General features: G+C 47.3%; 9 non-coding genes and 1 pseudogene across 9 annotated transcripts; all 10 read right to left on the reverse strand.

The window, feature by feature from the left end:
• Nucleotides 1-217: 217 nt before the first annotated feature.
• LOC142714670 (U2 spliceosomal RNA) lies at nucleotides 218-408 on the reverse strand. The gene has a single exon (XR_012870814.1). It is a non-coding gene; the product is annotated as a U2 spliceosomal RNA (small nuclear RNA).
• A 1,234-nt stretch (nucleotides 409-1,642) lies between these two features.
• Nucleotides 1,643-1,833, reverse strand: LOC142714652 (U2 spliceosomal RNA). The gene has a single exon (XR_012870797.1). It is a non-coding gene; the product is annotated as a U2 spliceosomal RNA (small nuclear RNA).
• A 1,246-nt stretch (nucleotides 1,834-3,079) lies between these two features.
• Nucleotides 3,080-3,270, reverse strand: LOC142714671 (U2 spliceosomal RNA). The gene has a single exon (XR_012870815.1). It is a non-coding gene; the product is annotated as a U2 spliceosomal RNA (small nuclear RNA).
• Nucleotides 3,271-4,504: 1,234 nt separating this feature from the next.
• LOC142714664 (U2 spliceosomal RNA) lies at nucleotides 4,505-4,695 on the reverse strand. Its single transcript, XR_012870808.1, has one exon. It is a non-coding gene; the product is annotated as a U2 spliceosomal RNA (small nuclear RNA).
• A 1,242-nt stretch (nucleotides 4,696-5,937) lies between these two features.
• LOC142714676 (U2 spliceosomal RNA) lies at nucleotides 5,938-6,128 on the reverse strand. Its single transcript, XR_012870819.1, has one exon. It is a non-coding gene; the product is annotated as a U2 spliceosomal RNA (small nuclear RNA).
• A 1,230-nt stretch (nucleotides 6,129-7,358) lies between these two features.
• On the reverse strand, nucleotides 7,359-7,549 carry LOC142714672 (U2 spliceosomal RNA). Its single transcript, XR_012870816.1, has one exon. It is a non-coding gene; the product is annotated as a U2 spliceosomal RNA (small nuclear RNA).
• Nucleotides 7,550-8,791: 1,242 nt separating this feature from the next.
• On the reverse strand, nucleotides 8,792-8,915 carry LOC142714684 (U2 spliceosomal RNA; annotated as a pseudogene).
• Nucleotides 8,916-15,096: 6,181 nt separating this feature from the next.
• On the reverse strand, nucleotides 15,097-15,287 carry LOC142714668 (U2 spliceosomal RNA). The gene has a single exon (XR_012870812.1). It is a non-coding gene; the product is annotated as a U2 spliceosomal RNA (small nuclear RNA).
• Nucleotides 15,288-16,527: 1,240 nt separating this feature from the next.
• LOC142714686 (U2 spliceosomal RNA) lies at nucleotides 16,528-16,718 on the reverse strand. The gene has a single exon (XR_012870824.1). It is a non-coding gene; the product is annotated as a U2 spliceosomal RNA (small nuclear RNA).
• Nucleotides 16,719-17,948: 1,230 nt separating this feature from the next.
• LOC142714687 (U2 spliceosomal RNA) lies at nucleotides 17,949-18,139 on the reverse strand. Its single transcript, XR_012870825.1, has one exon. It is a non-coding gene; the product is annotated as a U2 spliceosomal RNA (small nuclear RNA).
• Nucleotides 18,140-18,866: the final 727 nt, after the last annotated feature.

An 18,866-nucleotide genomic window follows, 5' to 3' on the forward strand; every position in this document is an offset into this window, starting at 1 on the left:
TTAGGCACCACTGGAGTTTCCATGATGGTTACTGCATTGATAGCGCGTAAGTCTTGAACTAATCTATAAACAGTAGGGGAACCCGGTATTGATTTATTTTTGACAAGAAAAAGTGGAGTGTTGGCTGGTGAAATACACTGGACTGGACAGAGCAAGACAGAAACAATGGCAAACACAAAAAACACTTTTGGAATCTGATTTTAGTCAACACATAAGGAAAGGGTGCACCGGTCCTGGAAATACTGCAATACCAGGTCAATGCGTGGAGTGGACAGAGCAAGCTCTATTTCCATCTCCGTGTTCTAAAAATCCATTTAATATATGGTCCCCAGATAGGGGACGTATCAGATATTAAACTGATAAGAACAGATACTACACTTGATCTTAGCCAAATGGCCGAGAAGCGATAACCCGAACGGGCCGCGCGTTGCCCGAGCCTGCCCGATACTGCTGTTCAGCCCTTGCAGCAATTCAGCCTACTTCTAGGCAATTCCATGGGGCCCTGCAGGCTCACACACTCACAGCTACACGGGAGGTGAATAAAGGCCGGAGAGGAAGCCAGACAGGATTTGCTTCTTTTGCTTGCACCACAATGCAGTGCTGAAAGAGGAGGAATCTACATAAAAACGCCTTCCTGGCAACGCCCAAATGCCCTGCTGCCATGCAGATAAACACTGGCAGCGGCAGCAAGTGCATGCCCACAGCCACCCCTTGTTCCTTCACACCTTGTATCAGCTGTAATCCAGTCCAGTCCAGTGCTGCCTGCTGAGCAGCACTGACCAACACTGCCTGGGCCCAGGCTTTTATCTCTGAGGCCCCATTATGATGTCAGAAAGCTGGCTCTGGCTCCTCAGGGCTCCACTATGACACGTGCAAAGTTCCGTCTGAACTTTATATAAGACGGTGCGGCTCAGTCAGTCACTCAGTGTTGCCTGAGAGGGCAACACTGCAACAGCCGGCCGCCAGGCTGTCTTTTTTTGCACAGCTAGTTGCCTCCAGGAGGCCACAAGAGGGAGACAAGGGACTGCAAAATGGAAAATAAGCATCCACCAACTTTACAGACAACTTCTCCTTGCTCCTACAACCTCCATCCTTGCACAGTTTGTTATTCTTCTAGGTAACATAGTAACAAATCCAAATTGCTGCTCTCTTTGTAGGCAAGCAAGGCTTTGTTGCAACTGCAATTCTTACTCCTTCTTGAAATGTAGGGACGACAGTACATTCCATCACATCCATCTAGTGTACACAGGTAGGTCCATTGTGGCGGGCGGGCGGGCGGCTTTAATGGCTGTTTGCTGTTCCCCTACTCCACTCCACTATTTGACTGTAGTGCTGCATCAATCAGTGGCTGGCTCAGGTGCAGCTCTTTAACTTACCTAAAAGGGAGGGCGGAGAGAAGACAAGGAAGGTGAATGAGCTGTTCCAATGTGAAATGCCGGAAACACAGACACACAGACGACACAAAACAAGAGGAGGCAATGTATTCATTAATTGCATTTAATCAATTAGCTCATTATCACTCATGCATTGTCCAACAGGTGTTGAAATAATGGGATTAAAAGGGGAGATCCCTTCAGAAAGACAGAAACAATGGCAAACACAAAAAACACTTTTGGAATCTGATTTTAGTCAACACATAAGGAAAGGGTGCACCGGTCCTGGAAATACTGCAATACCAGGTCAATGCGTGGAGTGGACAGAGCAAGCTCTATTTCCATCTCCCTGTTCTAAAAATCCATTTAATATATGGTCCCCAGATAGGGGACGTATCAGATATTAAACTGATAAGAACAGATACTACACTTGATCTTAGCCAAAAGGCCGAGAAGCGATAACCCGAACGGGCCGCGCGTTGCCCGAGCCTGCCCGATACTGCTGTTCAGCCCTTGCAGCGATTCAGCCTACTTCTAGGCAATTCCATGGGGCCCTGCAGGCTCACACACTCACAGCTACACGGGAGGTGAATAAAGGCCGGAGAGGAAGCCAGACAGGATTTGCTTCTTTTGCTTGCACCACAATGCAGTGCTGAAAGAGGAGGAATCTACATAAAAACGCCTTCCTGGCAACGCCCAAATGCCCTGCTGCCATGCAGATAAACACTGGCAGCGGCAGCAAGTGCATGCCCACAGCCACCCCTTGTTCCTTCACACCTTGTATCAGCTGTAATCCAGTCCAGTCCAGTGCTGCCTGCTGAGCAGCACTGACCAACACTGCCTGGGCCCAGGCTTTTATCTCTGAGGCCCCATTATGATGTCAGAAAGCTGGCTCTGGCTCCTCAGGGCTCCACTATGACACGTGCAAAGTTCCGTCTGAACTTTATATAAGACGGTGCGGCTCAGTCAGTCACTCAGTGTTGCCTGAGAGGGCAACACTGCAACAGCCGGCCGCCAGGCTGTCTTTTTTTGCACAGCTAGTTGCCTCCAGGAGGCCACAAGAGGGAGACAAGGGACTGCAAAATGGAAAATAAGCATCCACCAACTTTACAGACAACTTCTCCTTGCTCCTACAACCTCCATCCTTGCACAGTTTGTTATTCTTCTAGGTAACATAGTAACAAATCCAAATTGCTGCTCTCTTTGTAGGCAAGCAAGGCTTGGTTGCAACTGCAATTCTTACTCCTTCTTGAAATGTAGGGACGACAGTACATTCCATCACATCCATCTAGTGTACACAGGTAGGTCCATTGTGGCGGGCGGGCGGGCGGGCGGGCGGGCGGCTTTAATGGCTGTTTGCTGTTCCCCTACTCCACTCCACTATTTGACTGTGGTGCTGCATCAATCAGTGGCTGGCTCAGGTGCAGCTCTTTAACTTACCTAAAAGGGAGGGCGGAGAGAAGACAAGGAAGGTGAATGAGCTGTTCCAATGTGAAATGCCGGAAACACAGACACACAGACGACACAAAACAAGAGGTGGCAATGTATTCATTAATTGCATTTAATCAATTAGCTCATTATCACTCATGCATTGTCCAACAGGTGTTGAAATAATGGGATTAAAAGGGGAGATCCCTTCAGAAAGACAGAAACAATGGCAAACACAAAAAACACTTTTGGAATCTGATTTTAGTCAACACATAAGGAAAGGGTGCACCGGTCCTGGAAATACTGCAATACCAGGTCAATGCGTGGAGTGGACAGAGCAAGCTCTATTTCCATCTCCCTGTTCTAAAAATCCATTTAATATATGGTCCCCAGATAGGGGACGTATCAGATATTAAACTGATAAGAACAGATACTACACTTGATCTTAGCCAAAAGGCCGAGAAGCGACAACCCGAACGGGCCGCGCGTTGCCCGAGCCTGCCCGATACTGCTGTTCAGCCCTTGCAGCGATTCAGCCTACTTCTAGGCAATTCCATGGGGCCCTGCAGGCTCACACACTCACAGCTACACGGGAGGTGAATAAAGGCCGGAGAGGAAGCCAGACAGGATTTGCTTCTTTTGCTTGCACCACAATGCAGTGCTGAAAGAGGAGGAATCTACATAAAAACGCCTTCCTGGCAACGCCCAAATGCCCTGCTGCCATGCAGATAAACACTGGCAGCGGCAGCAAGTGCATGCCCACAGCCACCCCTTGTTCCTTCACACCTTGTATCAGCTGTAATCCAGTCCAGTCCAGTGCTGCCTGCTGAGCAGCACTGACCAACACTGCCTGGGCCCAGGCTTTTATCTCTGAGGCCCCATTATGATGTCAGAAAGCTGGCTCTGGCTCCTCAGGGCTCCACTATGACACGTGCAAAGTTCCGTCTGAACTTTATATAAGACGGTGCGGCTCAGTCAGTCACTCAGTGTTGCCTGAGAGTGCAACACTGCAACAGCCGGCCGCCAGGCTGTCTTTTTTTGCACAGCTAGTTGCCTCCAGGAGGCCACAAGAGGGAGACAAGGGACTGCAAAATGGAAAATAAGCATCCACCAACTTTACAGACAACTTCTCCTTGCTCCTACAACCTCCATCCTTGCACAGTTTGTTATTCTTCTAGGTAACATAGTAACAAATCCAAATTGCTGCTCTCTTTGTAGGCAAGCAAGGCTTTGTTGCAACTGCAATTCTTACTCCTTCTTGAAATGTAGGGACGACAGTACATTCCATCACATCCATCTAGTGTACACAGGTAGGTCCATTGTGGCGGGCGGGCGGGCGGCTTTAATGGCTGTTTGCTGTTCCCCTACTCCACTCCACTATTTGACTGTAGTGCTGCATCAATCAGTGGCTGGCTCAGGTGCAGCTCTTTAACTTACCTAAAAGGGAGGGCGGAGAGAAGACAAGGAAGGTGAATGAGCTGTTCCAATGTGAAATGCCGGAAACACAGACACACAGACGACACAAAACAAGAGGAGGCAATGTATTCATTAATTGCATTTAATCAATTAGCTCATTATCACTCATGCATTGTCCAACAGGTGTTGAAATAATGGGATTAAAAGGGGAGATCCCTTCAGAAAGACAGAAACAATGGCAAACACAAAAAACACTTTTGGAATCTGATTTTAGTCAACACATAAGGAAAGGGTGCACCGGTCCTGGAAATACTGCAATACCAGGTCAATGCGTGGAGTGGACAGAGCAAGCTCTATTTCCATCTCCCTGTTCTAAAAATCCATTTAATATATGGTCCCCAGATAGGGGACGTATCAGATATTAAACTGATAAGAACAGATACTACACTTGATCTTAGCCAAAAGGCCGAGAAGCGATAACCCGAACGGGCCGCGCGTTGCCCGAGCCTGCCCGATACTGCTGTTCAGCCCTTGCAGCGATTCAGCCTACTTCTAGGCAATTCCATGGGGCCCTGCAGGCTCACACACTCACAGCTACACGGGAGGTGAATAAAGGCCGGAGAGGAAGCCAGACAGGATTTGCTTCTTTTGCTTGCACCACAATGCAGTGCTGAAAGAGGAGGAATCTACATAAAAACGCCTTCCTGGCAACGCCCAAATGCCCTGCTGCCATGCAGATAAACACTGGCAGCGGCAGCAAGTGCATGCCCACAGCCACCCCTTGTTCCTTCACACCTTGTATCAGCTGTAATCCAGTCCAGTCCAGTGCTGCCTGCTGAGCAGCACTGACCAACACTGCCTGGGCCCAGGCTTTTATCTCTGAGGCCCCATTATGATGTCAGAAAGCTGGCTCTGGCTCCTCAGGGCTCCACTATGACACGTGCAAAGTTCCGTCTGAACTTTATATAAGACGGTGCGGCTCAGTCAGTCACTCAGTGTTGCCTGAGAGGGCAACACTGCAACAGCCGGCCGCCAGGCTGTCTTTTTTTGCACAGCTAGTTGCCTCCAGGAGGCCACAAGAGGGAGACAAGGGACTGCAAAATGGAAAATAAGCATCCACCAACTTTACAGACAACTTCTCCTTGCTCCTACAACCTCCATCCTTGCACAGTTTGTTATTCTTCTAGGTAACATAGTAACAAATCCAAATTGCTGCTCTCTTTGTAGGCAAGCAAGGCTTGGTTGCAACTGCAATTCTTACTCCTTCTTGAAATGTAGGGACGACAGTACATTCCATCACATCCATCTAGTGTACACAGGTAGGTCCATTGTGGCGGGCGGGCGGGCGGGCGGGCGGCTTTAATGGCTGTTTGCTGTTCCCCTACTCCACTCCACTATTTGACTGTGGTGCTGCATCAATCAGTGGCTGGCTCAGGTGCAGCTCTTTAACTTACCTAAAAGGGAGGGCGGAGAGAAGACAAGGAAGGTGAATGAGCTGTTCCAATGTGAAATGCCGGAAACACAGACACACAGACGACACAAAACAAGAGGTGGCAATGTATTCATTAATTGCATTTAATCAATTAGCTCATTATCACTCATGCATTGTCCAACAGGTGTTGAAATAATGGGATTAAAAGGGGAGATCCCTTCAGAAAGACAGAAACAGTGGCAAACACAAAAAACACTTTTGGAATCTGATTTTAGTCAACACATAAGGAAAGGGTGCACCGGTCCTGGAAATACTGCAATACCAGGTCAATGCGTGGAGTGGACAGAGCAAGCTCTATTTCCATCTCCCTGTTCTAAAAATCCATTTAATATATGGTCCCCAGATAGGGGACGTATCAGATATTAAACTGATAAGAACAGATACTACACTTGATCTTAGCCAAAAGGCCGAGAAGCGATAACCCGAACGGGCCGCGCGTTGCCCGAGCCTGCCCGATACTGCTGTTCAGCCCTTGCAGCGATTCAGCCTACTTCTAGGCAATTCCATGGGGCCCTGCAGGCTCACACACTCACAGCTACACGGGAGGTGAATAAAGGCCGGAGAGGAAGCCAGACAGGATTTGCTTCTTTTGCTTGCACCACAATGCAGTGCTGAAAGAGGAGGAATCTACATAAAAACGCCTTCCTGGCAACGCCCAAATGCCCTGCTGCCATGCAGATAAACACTGGCAGCGGCAGCAAGTGCATGCCCACAGCCACCCCTTGTTCCTTCACACCTTGTATCAGCTGTAATCCAGTCCAGTCCAGTGCTGCCTGCTGAGCAGCACTGACCAACACTGCCTGGGCCCAGGCTTTTATCTCTGAGGCCCCATTATGATGTCAGAAAGCTGGCTCTGGCTCCTCAGGGCTCCACTATGACACGTGCAAAGTTCCGTCTGAACTTTATATAAGACGGTGCGGCTCAGTCAGTGTTGCCTGAGAGGGCAACACTGCAACAGCCGGCCGCCAGGCTGTCTTTTTTTGCACAGCTAGTTGCCTCCAGGAGGCCACAAGAGGGAGACAAGGGACTGCAAAATGGAAAATAAGCATCCACCAACTTTACAGACAACTTCTCCTTGCTCCTACAACCTCCATCCTTGCACAGTTTGTTATTCTTCTAGGTAACATAGTAACAAATCCAAATTGCTGCTCTCTTTGTAGGCAAGCAAGGCTTTGTTGCAACTGCAATTCTTACTCCTTCTTGAAATGTAGGGACGACAGTACATTCCATCACATCCATCTAGTGTACACAGGTAGGTTCATTGTGGCGGGCGGGCGGGCGGGCGGCTTTAATGGCTGTTTGCTGTTCCCCTACTCCACTCCACTATTTGACTGTGGTGCTGCATCAATCAGTGGCTGGCTCAGGTGCAGCTCTTTAACTTACCTAAAAGGGAGGGCGGAGAGAAGACAAGGAAGGTGAATGAGCTGTTCCAATGTGAAATGCCGGAAACACAGACACACAGACGACACAAAACAAGAGGTGGCAATGTATTCATTAATTGCATTTAATCAATTAGCTCATTATCACTCATGCATTGTCCAACAGGTGTTGAAATAATGGGATTAAAAGGGGAGATCCCTTCAGAAAGACAGAAACAATGGCAAACACAAAAAACACTTTTGGAATCTGATTTTAGTCAACACATAAGGAAAGGGTGCACCGGTCCTGGAAATACTGCAATACCAGGTCAATGCGTGGAGTGGACAGAGCAAGCTCTATTTCCATCTCCCTGTTCTAAAAATCCATTTAATATATGGTCCCCAGATAGGGGACGTATCAGATATTAAACTGATAAGAACAGATACTACACTTGATCTTAGCCAAAAGGCCGAGAAGCGACAACCCGAACGGGCCGCGCGTTGCCCGAGCCTGCCCGATACTGCTGTTCAGCCCTTGCAGCGATTCAGCCTACTTCTAGGCAATTCCATGGGGCCCTGCAGGCTCACACACTCACAGCTACACGGGAGGTGAATAAAGGCCGGAGAGGAAGCCAGACAGGATTTGCTTCTTTTGCTTGCACCACAATGCAGTGCTGAAAGAGGAGGAATCTACATAAAAACGCCTTCCTGGCAACGCCCAAATGCCCTGCTGCCATGCAGATAAACACTGGCAGCGGCAGCAAGTGCATGCCCACAGCCACCCCTTGTTCCTTCACACCTTGTATCAGCTGTAATCCAGTCCAGTCCAGTGCTGCCTGCTGAGCAGCACTGACCAACACTGCCTGGGCCCAGGCTTTTATCTCTGAGGCCCCATTATGATGTCAGAAAGCTGGCTCTGGCTCCTCAGGGCTCCACTATGACACGTGCAAAGTTCCGTCTGAACTTTATATAAGACGGTGCGGCTCAGTCAGTCACTCAGTGTTGCCTGAGAGTGCAACACTGCAACAGCCGGCCGCCAGGCTGTCTTTTTTTGCACAGCTAGTTGCCTCCAGGAGGCCACAAGAGGGAGACAAGGGACTGCAAAATGGAAAATAAGCATCCACCAACTTTACAGACAACTTCTCCTTGCTCCTACAACCTCCATCCTTGCACAGTTTGTTATTCTTCTAGGTAACATAGTAACAAATCCAAATTGCTGCTCTCTTTGTAGGCAAGCAAGGCTTTGTTGCAACTCCAATTCTTACTCCTTCTTGAAATGTAGGGACGACAGTACATTCCATCACATCCATCTAGTGTACACAGGTAGGTCCATTGTGGCGGGCGGGCGGGCGGGCGGGCGGCTTTAATTGCTGTTTGCTGTTCCCCTACTCCACTCCACTATTTGACTGTGGTGCTGCATCAATCAGTGGCTGGCTCAGGTGCAGTTCTTTAACTTACCTAAAAGGGAGGGCGGAGAGAAGACAAGGAAGGTGAATGAGCTGTTCCAATGTGAAATGCCGGAAACACAGACACACAGACGACACAAAACAAGAGGTGGCAATGTATTCATTAATTGCATTTAATCAATTAGCTCATTATCACTCATGCATTGTCCAACAGGTGTTGAAATAATGGGATTAAAAGGGGAGATCCCTTCAGAAAGACAGAAACAATGGCAAACACAAAAAACACTTTTGGAATCTGATTTTAGTCAACACATAAGGAAAGGGTGCACCGGTCCTGGAAATACTGCAATACCAGGTCAATGCGTGGAGTGGACAGAGCAAGCTCTATTTCCATCTCCGTGTTCTAAAAATCCATTTAATATATGGTCCCCATGTGAAGGATGGAGTCGACAGAAGTTAATGTTTATAATAATTTTCTTTCTTTAATAAAATATAGACTATAGAGTTGTGTACATAATTGTGATGAAGCAATAGTAATAGGATTAGATAAGTATACGTGGCAAGATGGCCCCTGAACAGGGACTACGCACTAATAAAATAACAAGTCACTTCCTGGTATGAACGAACTATGAACTATGAAGACATATCTAAAGGACCAGATAAGGGTGAACCTATCCAAGGATGACACAAAGTAACAAGAGGCTTACAGTGATACGTGCTTTTATAAAAGTGTGATAACATGTACCCACCCCCAGGAGAAAGGGGATATAGAACAAATGTGTGTAAATAAATCAGTGACGCCTCTCCTGATGCTGAGTGAGGAGCTTTATACCAGACTTTGTGTGGTGTGATTCCTTTCGTACGAACTCAGCGTATTATCCCTGCCGGTTGAGACTGATTAGTACCCGAACAATTTGGCGCCCAACGTGGGGCCACGCTCGACGTGGGGCCACACTCGAGGGATAAGCCGTGTCCATGATCGACGACCCCCAGACGCCTCAACATCGAATCGCCAGCCACGCTCCCAGGAAGTCTGATCAGCTTCAAATAAAACACGGTAAGGTTAAGTTCATGTTTATGAATATTGGCTCTTATCCGTGTGGGAGAGTGAGCAGGTGATAAGATACCGAGGTATTTGGAGTCGATCCCGGCCACACTCTCAGCGACAGAGAGTTAACCCGCTGTGTGGCTCCAAGAATCATAGTATAGATAGTCGCGTCTCGCCGGCATAGGTGATAAGTATAAGTGTAATAATTTAATTCGTCGCAGGGTATAGTTTGATACCATTAAGACGACAGAGACAAATAGTCGCAGGGTATAGTTTGATACCATTAAGACGACAGGTGTAAGTGTAATAATTTAATTAGTTAGAGTTTTGTGTTCAGAAACATCGAGAATAAGGTTTCATTCTCAGGACGGTGTTAAATATAGAACAGTATGTTTACTGTGTTTAAAACAAAGAGAAGGCAAGAAGAATGTAGAAGTCCCCCCTTTTATCATTATTTTCTTCATTTCTTAACCTAAGTGTGTCCGTGCTCTGGGAAAGGGGAGTAAAAGGATTTTTTCACCAGTTTGAGACGAGCCTCCCCTATTAGGAGACCCCCCTTTGTAGCTGGACTTAAAGAGTCGGTGCACACCCTACACTATCTATTCATCTTCAGAACAATAGTCTCGATAAAGGGTGGTTGTTTTCATGGATGGAGTTGGTAAAAGTCCTTCAATTTCTGAAGAAAACATAAAAGTGGGAGTTACTTCAGTTATAGTTTTAGTCATTAATTTCTTTATACATGGTAATACACAACAAGCAATAACTGCGAAAAGCACTAGAAAAATTAAGATTACAATCCCAATTTGGGCCAGAATTTTCTGCCATCCGGTTAACCATGAGAAATACTGATCCCACGGGTCTGTGAAACCTGAATTTCGTTTTAATTCCTCGGATAAAGAAACAATCTGTTTGATTGCCATGGTTACTTTGCCGTTTGGTCCTGTGTTATCTGGAATAAAAGTACAACAGGTAGTACCTATCATGGCACAAACGCCTCCTTTTTCTGCTAGTATCATATCAAGGGCCATACGGTTCTGGAAAGTCATAGTAGATGTGGGTCCTAACTGGTCAGCTAGACCTTGTAAAGCGTCCCTAGTATAGTTAACAAACCGTTGCTGGTTGTAATAGATATAATTTATCCAATCTACATTTTTGTTAGCTGTGATCATAGGGATTAATGATTCAAATCCAGCTGCTACCTGATCCCGGGCCTTGAATTCATCTGGGACCCCCCTTGGGACTCCTATAGCATCTACATACACATGCGGGTCAAAACTTCCTTTCAGATCTCTTTTTTCCCTTGTTAATATGTGACTATTTTGAGAGGTGGTCTCTTGGGTCTCAGAGAGTATATGAAAAGGCATGATCGCTTTCGACAGGGTGCATTCTCCCTTCCAGTTCCCTCCGATTCGAGTTCTAATTTTCATGTCCCCACAGATCCAATATATATCCCCTAATGACTGGACCTGGTTCTGAAGGAGGCTTCCATTTATTGAGCTATACGTCCCACACCACTGGTTACTAAAGTTTCCTACAAATCTCCCTTCTCCCTCATAATTTACATAACAGGTGTAGTTCCCGGGGTATATAGTAAGTCCCTCTCGATTCTTGGGGGTCTCAGTTATGATAGGATATTCTTTCTTCCAATTTTCACACTCATTTTGTTCAGTAGTAGTATTGGTGAATAAACTAAAAAAACATGGCTGAATTTGTTTTGGGATTTCTAAGGGTACCATACCTAAATGGGGTCTAGCCCCAGCACAAACATAGCAATTGCTTTTGTTTACTTTAGTGGCGGAATATTTCATCCATTCCAACCATAGATTTGTATCCCCAAATCCAGTTTCCATAGCCATAGTGTCTTCGAATCCTGGGTTCGCGATTGCAACTATTTGTGAGATGGTTCGGATCCTAGGGGCAACGGGGTTTGGCTGTTCAATAATCAATTTTTCCCATTCTGTGGAATTTACCATATCCATAATTCTAAATGGACCCTCAGGTCCCACATAGCCGAGACTCCCTGTATAAGACGACAGCCAATACTGTCCACCATCTGTGTGTTTGGGATTTTCTATAGTTAGAATCAGTGGATTACAGCTACCTACATTTTGACACTGGCTACGAAATGGGGTCTTCGTAAGGGTCATCCTAGTTATTAGAGATTTTCCGCTATCATCCTTTTTGTTTAAAGCGCTAGGGGGTTGATATCCCCAATCTCTTCCAGTGTTCCATCCCACGGAGCCCCAGTATTTACCCTGAGTTCCCCAATTATCATCCGTAACACATATATATTGTTCTCCTTCTCCTATGGTTTTGATCCAGTTTCTTCCCCAATCATAGTTCAACCCGTATTCCCACTGTCTATGGTTACAGTCTATTATTTGACAATAATCGAATGTGTAAGTGGCTACATGGGTGTTGCTGGAATTAAACCAGAGGACAGTCATATCGTCGATCTTAGTGACCGCTACCTGTCCGGTTACTACCCATGCTGTACCACACAAAAGGATATACTGGATCATTTCGGAACTCCCACTCGTTTGCAATGGGAAGCGTGAATCCAAGTAGGGCGACCCTCAACTTTCACAGCGGTAGGGGTGGTCAATATGACTTGGTATGGGCCCTCGAATCGTGATTCTAGAGATCCTCGGACATGCTTCTTGACTACCACAAATTCTCCAGGTTTAATGTCGTGGGTGGTAGTATCTGCTTCCGGATCTGGAAAAGAGGAGTATACTGCAGAATGTGTTATTGTCAGTTCCTTACATAATGCAATTACAAAGTTCACTAGATTGTCATTTCCCATGCTAAGCTGCTGGGGGTAGTAGTGGCCTAACCTTGGGGGACCACCAAATAGTATTTCATAAGGCGTCAATCCTGTAGGGGCTTTAGGGGTGTTCCTAACCGAGTATAATGCTATAGGTAATAGTTCTGGCCATGCCATGTTCAGTTCTTGGCTGGCTTTCAAAAGTTTGTTTTTTTAGGGTACCATTAAGTCTTTCTACTTTCCCGCTACTTTGAGGATGGTATGGAGTATGTAGTCCTAGATCAGCCCCGACTAATTTCCAAATTGCCGATGTGATATCTGCAGTAAAGGCTGGTCCTTGATCGCTTTCTATTACTTCTGGAATTCCGAATCTGCATATTACTTCCTTCATAAGTTTCTTTGCAGTAGTCCTGGCTGTCATATTGGTGACCGGGTAAGCCTCGGGCCATCCTGAAAACATATCGATTACCACTAGTAGATATTCGTATTTGCCACTTTTAGGCAGTTGTGTGTGATCTATTTGAATTCTTTGAAACGGATAGGATGTCCTGGCGAGGTGTTTTTCAGGAGTGGTCATAGTCCTTCCAGGGTTGCATCGATTGCAGATTATGCATGTCCGGCAATACTGGGTGACAGGGGTGGATATTCCTGGGGCCAGGTATAGTTTGTTGATTGCCGTTACCATCTGGTTCTTCCCTCGGTGGGTAGGACCGTGTGCCCACTGTACAATTGCTGGGTACAGGGCTCTCGGGAGGGCAACTCGTTTGTCCTTTCTCCATATTCCTTGTTTATCCACACTTGCTCCTTCCGTCTGCCATTGCTGTCAGTCCTCAGGGGTACTATTGTTCTGGAAGATGGTAACTTGGTTGATGGCGTCGGTCCCTTCCACATTTGGTATCTGTTCTCTGGCCCGCGACCTAGTCATAATCTGAAGGTAGCTTGTTTGATCCGGACTCCCTTCTGACTCTTTTCCGTAAGTTGCTGCCCACTTTGCCGTCTCGTCTGCCAGCTTATTTCCTTGTGCTTCTTCTGTTTGGGCTTTTCCATGGGCTTTGGTCTTGAGTATGGCCACTTTTTCTGGACGAGTCAAGGCTTCAAGTAATTCAGCCACAGCTTGCGCATGCCTGATTGGGGTACCAGCAGCTGTTGCAAAACCTCTGATTGCCCAGATCTGTCCAAAGTCGTGAGCCACACCGAAGGCGTATCTGGAATCCGTATATATGTTAGCTGTGTGGTTGGCCGCTTCGTGGCATGCCTCTGTGAGGGCTTTTAATTCAGCTTCTTGTGCAGATTTGTGGGGTGGCATCCGGCCTGCTCGGATGGTTTCGTGCAGTGATACCACAGCGTATCCAGTGTGGAATTTACCTTGTTCATCAGCATAACGTGATCCATCAGTGAAAAGAATGAGGTCCGGGTTGTCAAGTGGAGTGTCAAATACCGTGGAGGGAGATGTTGCTTGCTGCTGCATAAGTTGTAAGCAGTCATGAGATTGTGCATGATCTGATTCCGTATGGGGTTCTTGGTCTTGATCCCCCCTTACAAGGGGCAGAAGGGTGGCCGGATTGAGCGTATGGCAGCGCTGTAAAGTGACGTTGTCTGGAAGGAGAAGAGAACATTGAAGACGCATACGTCGTTGTAAGGAAAGTTGTTTTTGTTGACTTTGAAGTATGATTGCGGATAAGTCATGTGGAGCTAAAATGGTGACTGGATGTCCGAGAATAAAGGGTGCTGTTTTGTCCAGTAATATCTGTGCAGCCAGCACAGCTCGTAGGCACATGGGTGCGGCTTGCGATACAGGGTCCAGTTTCGCCGAGAAGTACCCAATAGGTCTAGGTTTTCCTCCATGTGTTTGAGTGAGGACAGCAGATGCATGGCCTTGGTTTTCTGAGATGTATAGTTGGAAAGGTAGTTGGTAGTTGGGGATGCCCAGGGCTGGGGCTGTAGAAATGATATGTTGTAATTCACGGAACGATTGTACAGCAATAAGGGGGAGATTGGGCATCCAGCAGGGATCAGAAACGCAGGCGTATAGAGGATGCATGAGTTGAGATGCGTTGGGAATCCATTGTCGACTGTAGGTTACCATTCCTAAAAAGGCCTGCAATTGCGTAAGGCCAGTAGGTAGAGGTATGGCAAAAATAGTAGAGACTCGTTCCAAGGTGAGATGTCGTGATCCTTGTGAAATACAGTGTCCTAGAAAGATAACTTTGGGGGCACACCATTGCAGTTTCTTTTTGGAGATTTTGCAGTTAATTTGTGCGAGAAATGTGAGAAGACTTAGAGAGAGAACTGAACACAAGGAGGTGTTTGGTGCTGATAGGAGTAAGTCGTCAACATATTGGAGAAGGGTGGCTTCCGGATGTGCAGCTATCCATGGTAGAAGAGAAGACGTGAGGGCTTGAGTGAAGTGATTTGGGGAGTTCTGCGCACCTTGAGGCATGACAGTCCAAGTGTACTGGGCGCCTTGATGAGTGAAAGCGAAAAGATACTGGGAGTCTTGATGTAATGGTACACTGAAAAATGCATTGGCTAGGTCAATAACGGTGAAGGACGAATGTGAAGGGGGAATGTCACTGAGGAGCGTGTGTGGGTTAGGCACCACTGGAGTTTCCATGATGGTTACTGCATTGATAGCGCGTAAGTCTTGAACTAATCTATAAACAGTAGGGGAACCCGGTATTGATTTCTTTTTGACAAGAAAAAGTGGAGTGTTGGCTGGTGAAATACACTGGACTGGACAGAGCAAGACAGAAACAATGGCAAACACAAAAAACACTTTTGGAATCTGATTTTAGTCAACACATAAGGAAAGGGTGCACCGGTCCTGGAAATACTGCAATACCAGGTCAATGCGTGGAGTGGACAGAGCAAGCTCTATTTCCATCTCCGTGTTCTAAAAATCCATTTAATATATGGTCCCCAGATAGGGGACGTATCAGATATTAAACTGATAAGAACAGATACTACACTTGATCTTAGCCAAAAGGCCAAGAAGCGATAACCCGAACGGGCCGCGCGTTGCCCGAGCCTGCCCGATACTGCTGTTCAGCCCTTGCAGCGATTCAGCCTACTTCTAGGCAATTCCATGGGGCCCTGCAGGCTCACACACTCACAGCTACACGGGAGGTGAATAAAGGCCGGAGAGGAAGCCAGACAGGATTTGCTTCTTTTGCTTGCACCACAATGCAGTGCTGAAAGAGGAGGAATCTACATAAAAACGCCTTCCTGGCAACGCCCAAATGCCCTGCTGCCATGCAGATAAACACTGGCAGCGGCAGCAAGTGCATGCCCACAGCCACCCCTTGTTCCTTCACACCTTGTATCAGCTGTAATCCAGTCCAGTCCAGTCCAGTGCTGAGCAGCACTGACCAACACTGCCTGGGCCCAGGCTTTTATCTCTGAGGCCCCATTATGATGTCAGAAAGCTGGCTCTGGCTCCTCAGGGCTCCACTATGACACGTGCAAAGTTCCGTCTGAACTTTATATAAGACGGTGCGGCTCAGTCAGTCACTCAGTGTTGCCTGAGAGGGCAACACTGCAACAGCCGGCCGCCAGGCTGTCTTTTTTTGCACAGCTAGTTGCCTCCAGGAGGCCACAAGAGGGAGACAAGGGACTGCAAAATGGAAAATAAGCATCCACCAACTTTACAGACAACTTCTTCTTGCTCCTACAACCTCCATCCTTGCACAGTTTGTTATTCTTCTAGGTAACATAGTAACAAATCCAAATTGCTGCTCTCTTTGTAGGCAAGCAAGGCTTTGTTGCAACTGCAATTCTTACTCCTTCTTGAAATGTAGGGACGACAGTACATTCCATCACATCCATCTAGTGTACACAGGTAGGTCCATTGTGGCGGGCGGGCGGGCAGGCGGGCGGCTTTAATGGCTGTTTGCTGTTCCCCTACTCCACTCCACTATTTGACTGTAGTGCTGCATCAATCAGTGGCTGGCTCAGGTGCAGCTCTTTAACTTACCTAAAAGGGAGGGCGGAGAGAAGACAAGGAAGGTGAATGAGCTGTTCCAATGTGAAATGCCGGAAACACAGACACACAGACGACACAAAACAAGAGGTGGCAATGTATTCATTAATTGCATTTAATCAATTAGCTCATTATCACTCATGCATTGTCCAACAGGTGTTGAAATAATGGGATTAAAAGGGGAGATCCCTTCAGAAAGACAGAAACAATGGCAAACACAAAAAACACTTTTGGAATCTGATTTTAGTCAACACATAAGGAAAGGGTGCACCGGTCCTGGAAATACTGCAATACCAGGTCAATGCGTGGAGTGGACAGAGCAAGCTCTATTTCCATCTCCCTGTTCTAAAAATCCATTTAATATATGGTCCCCAGATAGGGGACGTATCAGATATTAAACTGATAAGAACAGATACTACACTTGATCTTAGCCAAAAGGCCGAGAAGCGATAACCCGAACGGGCCGCGCGTTGCCCGAGCCTGCCCGATACTGCTGTTCAGCCCTTGCAGCGATTCAGCCTACTTCTAGGCAATTCCATGGGGCCCTGCAGGCTCACACACTCACAGCTACACGGGAGGTGAATAAAGGCCGGAGAGGAAGCCAGACAGGATTTGCTTCTTTTGCTTGCACCACAATGCAGTGCTGAAAGAGGAGGAATCTACATAAAAACGCCTTCCTGGCAACGCCCAAATGCCCTGCTGCCATGCAGATAAACACTGGCAGCGGCAGCAAGTGCATGCCCACAGCCACCCCTTGTTCCTTCACACCTTGTATCAGCTGTAATCCAGTCCAGTCCAGTGCTGCCTGCTGAGCAGCACTGACCAACACTGCCTGGGCCCAGGCTTTTATCTCTGAGGCCCCATTATGATGTCAGAAAGCTGGCTCTGGCTCCTCAGGGCTCCACTATGACACGTGCAAAGTTCCGTCTGAACTTTATATAAGACGGTGCGGCTCAGTCAGTCACTCAGTGTTGCCTGAGAGGGCAACACTGCAACAGCCGGCCGCCAGGCTGTCTTTTTTTGCACAGCTAGTTGCCTCCAGGAGGCCACAAGAGGGAGACAAGGGACTGCAAAATGGAAAATAAGCATCCACCAACTTTACAGACAACTTCTCCTTGCTCCTACAACCTCCATCCTTGCACAGTTTGTTATTCTTCTAGGTAACATAGTAACAAATCCAAATTGCTGCTCTCTTTGTAGGCAAGCAAGGCTTTGTTGCAACTGCAATTCTTACTCCTTCTTGAAATGTAGGGACGACAGTACATTCCATCACATCCATCTAGTGTACACAGGTAGGTCCATTGTGGCGGGCGGGCGGCTTTAATGGCTGTTTGCTGTTCCCCTACTCCACTCCACTATTTGACTGTGGTGCTGCATCAATCAGTGGCTGGCTCAGGTGCAGCTCTTTAACTTACCTAAAAGGGAGGGCGGAGAGAAGACAAGGAAGGTGAATGAGCTGTTCCAATGTGAAATGCCGGAAACACAGACACACAGACGACACAAAACAAGAGGTGGCAATGTATTCATTAATTGCATTTAATCAATTAGCTCATTATCACTCATGCATTGTCCAACAGGTGTTGAAATAATGGGATTAAAAGGGGAGATCCCTTCAGAAAGACAGAAACAATGGCAAACACAAGAAACACTTTTGGAATCTGATTTTAGTCAACACATAAGGAAAGGGTGCACCGGTCCTGGAAATACTGCAATACCAGGTCAATGCGTGGAGTGGACAGAGCAAGCTCTATTTCCATCTCCCTGTTCTAAAAATCCATTTAATATATGGTCCCCAGATAGGGGACGTATCAGATATTAAACTGATAAGAACAGATACTACACTTGATCTTAGCCAAAAGGCCGAGAAGCGATAACCCGAACGGGCCGCGCGTTGCCCGAGCCTGCCCGATACTGCTGTTCAGCCCTTGCAGCGATTCAGCCTACTTCTAGGCAATTCCATGGGGCCCTGCAGGCTCACACACTCACAGCTACACGGGAGGTGAATAAAGGCCGGAGAGGAAGCCAGAGAGGATTTGCTTCTTTTGCTTGCACCACAATGCAGTGCTGAAAGAGGAGGAATCTACATAAAAACGCCTTCCTGGCAACGCCCAAATGCCCTGCTGCCATGCAGATAAACACTGGCAGCGGCAGCAAGTGCATGCCCACAGCCACCCCTTGTTCCTTCACACCTTGTATCAGCTGTAATCCAGTCCAGTCCAGTGCTGCCTGCTGAGCAGCACTGACCAACACTGCCTGGGCCCAGGCTTTTATCTCTGAGGCCCCATTATGATGTCAGAAAGCTGGCTCTGGCTCCTCAGGGCTCCACTATGACACGTGCAAAGTTCCGTCTGAACTTTATATAAGACGGTGCGGCTCAGTCAGTCACTCAGTGTTGCCTGAGAGGGCAACACTGCAACAGCCGGCCGCCAGGCTGTCTTTTTTTGCACAGCTAGTTGCCTCCAGGAGGCCACAAGAGGGAGACAAGGGACTGCAAAATGGAAAATAAGCATCCACCAACTTTACAGACAACTTCTCCTTGCTCCTACAACCTCCATCCTTGCACAGTTTGTTATTCTTCTAGGTAACATAGTAACAAATC

This window comes from Rhinoderma darwinii, unplaced genomic scaffold (genome assembly GCF_050947455.1).
Source record: "Rhinoderma darwinii isolate aRhiDar2 unplaced genomic scaffold, aRhiDar2.hap1 Scaffold_4425, whole genome shotgun sequence".
Lineage (NCBI taxonomy): Eukaryota > Metazoa > Chordata > Amphibia > Anura > Rhinodermatidae > Rhinoderma > Rhinoderma darwinii.